This window comes from Pseudophryne corroboree, chromosome 10 (genome assembly GCF_028390025.1).
Source record: "Pseudophryne corroboree isolate aPseCor3 chromosome 10, aPseCor3.hap2, whole genome shotgun sequence".
Classification (NCBI taxonomy): domain Eukaryota; kingdom Metazoa; phylum Chordata; class Amphibia; order Anura; family Myobatrachidae; genus Pseudophryne; species Pseudophryne corroboree.
Window position 1 is genome coordinate 296,959,070 of NC_086453.1, and position 6,485 is coordinate 296,965,554.

At 39.7% G+C, this 6,485-nt stretch overlaps 1 pseudogene; it reads left to right on the forward strand.

Annotated features, from left to right (window-relative positions):
* The first annotated feature begins 4,444 nt into the window (after positions 1-4,444).
* LOC134965555 (transcription factor HES-5-like) lies at positions 4,445-6,241 on the forward strand (annotated as a pseudogene).
* Positions 6,242-6,485: the final 244 nt, after the last annotated feature.

Sequence of the window (6,485 nt, forward strand, 5' to 3'; positions counted from 1 at the left end):
GATTCAGAGCTGATCGTAGATGTGCTAAATTTAGCACATCTACAATCAGTTACTCTGACATGCCGGTTCTAACGCCAATGGCACGCCACCTCCCGCCCAGCGACCACCTCTGCCTGTCAATCAGGCAGAGGTGATTGCAGCCCTGAGATAGGGATTCAGGCTGCGGTCGCTGCCGCAGCGATCCAGTCTGAATTAGCCCCGTTGTACGCAAATACTTCAGCAATATGCCCATAGGATGCTTATGAGACGGACCATGTGTCTCAATCGCAGCTGCAACTTTGTGCATACACACCGTTTAGTGCTTGCCCTGTATGATGCGTTAGGGATTTTTGCATAGTACAAAAAAAAAAACAGTACACATGGATGCATCATGATACGAGTGTTACCATGATGGGGCTGAGTGTGTAAGTGTGCCTGACACAAGCCTGTGAGATATACCACATGTATCATAAAAGGAAGCTGTACTATGTAGCTCTGCTCCTATAGACATAAACCTACAGGCGGCTGTATTTTCCCTTCCAGCAGAACAATGTCCCCTGCTGCCTACTGCACTATAAGCGTGCTGCGGTTCCTGATACACTGTAATAAGAGGCGAGATGTGAGCACTAGACTTCCTCTCCTGCCAGGCATGTGTGACAAGTCACAGCTGTGTGTGGGGCACACTTCCAGCCTCATGTACAAGCGCCTGCAGTGCCATTAGGCCTAACGCTCTCTGCTGTCTGAGCCAGGCTGTGATCAAAAGGGCACAAGGTGTGAAAGTGTGCTGCGCCGATAGGGAGCGTTCACACAGTCTGCTCATCAAAAGCAAGGGGACTGAGATCCGAAGAGTTGAACAAGGGACAGTGACAAGGAACTGGCAAGTACAAAATCTAATTCTCCATAATAGGTTTCTGTTTGGATAAATAATCTAAGATTCCCCCCTTGTTCTCATCTTGGATTTTTCTAATAAAATCCTGTTTAGTGCCCCTGTAGCTGGGGATGTATCTTTCATACAGACAAACTAGATAGATATGATTACTATTCTTATACTAGTTCCAGCCCGTCAAAATGACAGAACAACATAACAGTAATATAAGCGCCAGCAGTACGTGCCAAAACGGAGCAACACTTGAATTTCTTCATCGGGCGCCATCTAGGGGACGCTGGCACACAAAACACTTGAATTTTCCTCATAGAGGTGAGGAGCAGTGTTAGCCTTTTATTATATAGGATATTTTGTTTACTTTTTTCCTCATCTCTTTATTCAATGACCTTAACCATTCCCTTTTTCCCAGTAATCTATGAAAGACAGGGGTGTTGGATAGAAGGGCAGGAGTATATGGGGTAAGCACATACAAGTTTAGGTGGTAGTGACTTATATTGTAAGGAAAAATCAAATTGATATCAAATTTAGCCATAAAAGTGCAGATCCGGGTTAAATTCCCACCATGGCCCCAACTGTGTGGAGTTTGTATATGCTCCCCGTGCTTGCGAAGGTTTCCTCTGGGTACTCCGCTTTCCTCCCATATTCCAAAATATACTGGTAGGTTCATTGGCTCCCAACAAAAATTAACCCTAGTATAAATGTGTGTGTGTGTACATGTGGTAGATAATATAGATTGTAAACTCCACTGGGGCAGTGACTGATCTGAATGGTGAAATATTATCTGTAAAAGCGCTGCGGAATATGTGTGTGCTATATAAATAACTGGTAGTAATAATAATAATAATAATAATAATAATAATGTAAGAAAGCCTTAATAGTGACTCCTGTGACATGTGTTGTGGTTACATTACCCCCAGCAAGTGCAGACTTAACATGTCCAACATAGAGATCTTTCCTTTCAGTCTGTTGAAATAGCCAATCATATGTATCGCTCAAATGGTATTATATTCCCGCATGTCATTTCAGATAAGTGACATCACACATCTGTCTATCCAGGGATTAATGACATTTTCTGTTGCATATTTCTGCCGCAATAAGCGATCCAGTTAATCAATTTGTATTAGAGTTAATATTCAAACAATAAAACCTATTTTATCATGGGGGTCTATTTATAATTGCTGACTAGCAGGGCCGGTTCTGGGGCTCTGTGCGGCCCGGGCGCCAATAGGGGGCGTGGCTTCGTACAGGGGGCGTGGTCACTTACGCCCCCTGTACAGACTGAAATGATGTGCGGTGCGCGATGACGTCATCGCGCACCGCACAGTAAAGGACCTCTCCACGAAGGGAAACTAGACGCGTACGCGTCTAGTTTCCCTTCACAGCGGCAGCGGGCAGCGGGGGGCACACAGCAGCAGCGGATCTTGCCCCGGTGTGGCGCCCTCCGGATGGCGCCCTGCGCCCTCCGGAAGGCGTCGCCCCGGGCAAAAGTCCTGCTTGCCCGTGGCAAGATCCGCTACTGCTGACTAGTGAGCAACGGTAGCTATCATTATGTATCACACATATCGCAGCAATACATAATGAGGTGCCTTACATGGATGGTCTATGAGCCCTAACTAGGCAAGGAGAATAAACCCCTTTCACTGGTACCTTAACGCTGCTGGCGAAAGGATGAAGTACAGTGGAGCTTGATCCAATGTTAAAGATAAGGTAATGCCATCTTGAGTCATCGCCGATTCGCCAGGACATTATGGCAAAAAGCAAACTTGATGAATCGCCGTCCCCATAGAAGTCTGTGATGGCATTAGACTGCAGAATGTAAGCATTAACCCTGTAATAAACTGCTCAATTGACAATTTTTGAAGACTTGTTGCCAGCTGCGGGTCCTTACTGACATTTTGTGTTTGCAATATGAAAATGCAGATAACAGATAAGTGTCAGAAATAACAAAATAAGGGATTGATAGAACTGCTCAGTTGTCCTACAGATCTAGGCTTGCCATAATATCCCTTTAACTTTGGACTTTTAACTAGGATTTGCACCAGGTGAAATGCAGGCTTGAATTTAGCCAGCCATACAACCAGTGTGATTAATAGGAGTCCCGGATTAAAGGGATAGTATGCCAATCCTATACATACAGTATATGCAGTAGCCTAACATTGCGCATTTTCCTGTGCACCCTTAGCAAGATAAATTGTACAATGTATGGGTGCTCTTGATGGCATTCTGAAGATATATTGTCCGAATTATGTATGGCTAAGCACATTAATATGCTTCACCCTTAACAGTTCACAAGCCGTTGTATTTAATGGAATCGCCCACATAAACTTAATCAAGTACCCTTTTCCCAATAGCTTGTATAAATAAAATAAAATATAGAATTCCATACAGTTTAATATACTAACCATATGCAACTCTTCATTTTCTAACTCTGAATGTTTGGAGGCAAACAAGTCCTGTTTTGTTCTGCAACTGTTTTACTGATCTGAAATTAATGTTAGTATTGGGGAAAATAATTAATTATCATAGATTGCTATAAATGGTGATATCTAGCAATCAGTACTGTCTCTGGTTATACATTAGCATTCATATGTGTTGAATTTTGCTATTGTTTTGCCGAAATATGCTAGCCGTTTTAGTTATCTATTTATTGTAATATTTTGTATCTTCAGCCAATCTGGTTTTTATTTCTTATTTAAAATTGTTCCCAACAGAAGCAAATAGAATTTTGTGAGCAAATACTTCATAAGGTTTACTATCTTATCAGTACATCTCAGTTACAGATATACAACATATGCAACTATTTATTTATCTAGTATTACTTGTTTATTTATCTAGTATTGTTTATTTAATTTTACTTGTTTATTTATCTATTATTGTATATTGAATTTTGCTTATCTAGTTATTTTTATTTTATTTGACTTGTTTATTTGTCTAGTATTGTTTATTTTATTTTACTTGTTTATCTAGTATTGTTTATTTATTTTACATGTTTATTTATCTAGTATTGTTTATTTTATTTTACTTGTTTATCTAGCATTGTTTCTTTTATTTTACTTGTTTATTTATCTAGTATTTTTCATTTTATTTTACTTGTTTATTTATCTAGTATTGTTTCTTTTATTTTACTTGTTTATTTGTCTAGTATATATTTTTTTCTACTTGTTTATCTAGTATTGTCTATTTTATTTAATTTTACTTGTTTATTTATCTAGTATTGTTTATTTCATTTTACTTGACATTTTATTTTGTTGCTAAACTCATGTCAGACGTTTAATTTGCTTATTTTTACCAGAAACTTTTTGCATGATAACTTAAATGCTGCTCCTTTGGGCTCATGCTTATGAATGAGAGAATGATGTAATCGATGTTTATAATATCAGTGTCACTCTGAGAGCCAGCCTGCACAACAGCAGATTGCACCAAGAGCTTTTATGTTGTGTATCTTTCCCACACTTTCATGTCTGTCAACACAATACCAGCCCCAGATGCTATCTTTCTCTGTCACCGTTTATTGTGACACACGTCCATTGTCCCTGCTGCTCTGCCATTGGCTGCTGAGTGTGGGAACCTCTTCTAAGTCAGCTCTCCACACATCGTTATGCAGGGAGAGGGGTATATAAAGGGGACGGCTGCTCACTGGCAGTCAGAAAGCAACTGGCTCAGGCACCAGAACTCTACAATCTAGCAACATGGCTCCCTGCAACACCAAGACAATGGATCACCAAGCTACTAGTGGGCTTAGAAAGGTAAGATCACCCCCAGTGACAATGTCACCTTCATATCACTAGCCTATCATTGCAAATTTATATTATTAAATTTGTACAGCCATTATGGATACCTAGTCACGATCATTGTCTTCATCGGTAAATTCAAACACTGATTAAAAATGCAGTATGCGATAATGAGGTGTATTAACCAAACCCTTGTCTTATTGTCTACAGCTGAGGAAGCCGGTCATTGAGAAGATGAGGAGAGATCGCATTAATAGCAGCATTGAGCAGCTCCGGCAGTTACTGGAGAGAGAGTGTCAGAGACATCAGCTCCCCTCTAAACCCGAGAAGGCTGACATCCTGGAGATGACAGTGACCTTCCTGCAGCAGCACATGGCTGGGAGAAGTAAGTGTCTAGCTTCACATGCCCAATGTTTCCTGCTGTGAGAGTAAAATGTGGGTTGTGATGTACAGTGTCACTGACATCTATGCCTTTCCTCTTTTAGATATGACCACCTCCAGCCAGGCCCATGGAGAAGGCTACTCCAGATGTGTCCAGGACTCCGTGGACTTCTTGGCAGCCCAGAACCATCACCAGGACAAGCTGATGAGACATCTCAGTGGACCGGCTGCACCTTACAAACTGTCCACAGCACTTTCCACTAGTCTGCCGGTGCCCGGTCAGCTCAGTGAGAGCAAGAGCAAATCCTTATGGAGACCTTGGTGAAGAATAACACCTGATGTACATCTGGGAAAGTCATAAGGAATAATGGGACACACTCTACTTTCCCTGTGGCTAGAACTACTTTCCCTGTGGCTAGAACTTTGCAAATGGACTTATTCACATCAATGTCACGTCAACAATATGTGCTACTAGTTAGGGAGCCTATGCGTGATCATTGTAAGCCACCTTTCTCATAGAAAGTAATGTTTTTTCTTATCATAGGAAAATATGTCAATGCTTCTGCTATACTGTAGGAGTGAAGAGTTAACTGATTTGGAGTTGCATAGTGTATATGTAGGTTTATATAAGTTTCATAGTGTATATGTAGGTATATATGTGTATACCATGCATAGTGTGTATGTAGGTATAAATGCTTATATATCTTGCATAGTGTATATGTAGGTATATAGGTTTATATAGCGCTGCACAGTGTTCGCAGCGCCTGGAAGATGTTATATATTAAGAATATTATGCAATATTTGTAATATATTATTAAGTACAGCACAGGCTGATCGCATTAATAGAGTGAGGATTAAATCCTCCTTTCAGTTGTTCTATGGAAAACGTTGATACATCTGTTGTCAGATGGTTCTTTACTGTAAGTTCCTTAGAAATGACATTTTCTTCTGTGAAGATGCATCTGTTCCAGCATTTAAAATGCAGTTGCAGCAGTAACATTAATAATGTGTATATTCTGAGTTGACTGTTTTCTTGTAAGTCATAATTATCAGTATAATTTCATTGAAAAATAATGAAAGCCTTTTCAATTTGGAAAGATTTGTATTTATAGATGTTTTAATTTTCTTCCATGAAAAAGGTTGTAATGTCTGTGAACCTCACCAGTTTGTGGAACAGTCCTCTAAATTGTTTCATACTGGTAACATTATATTGCTGTGTAATATATAACCTGATTATCGGACATGTAATATATTGTGTGCATCACACGACCAAATAAATTATAATTATTAAGAAAAAAAAGAGTTTCTGTCATCCATACATATCACTGAAATAAGGGACTATAAGGATATAATAAATAAATAAATTCCTATATCTTTACTTCTAGGCTATATAAAGGGTGGTCTACACACTATGGAAACACTAATTTTGAGTGCTTGAATTAAAACTCCTCAACCTGTTATATATGTATTCTCATGGCTATATTGTGGAAAACTGTTACCAGCTATAA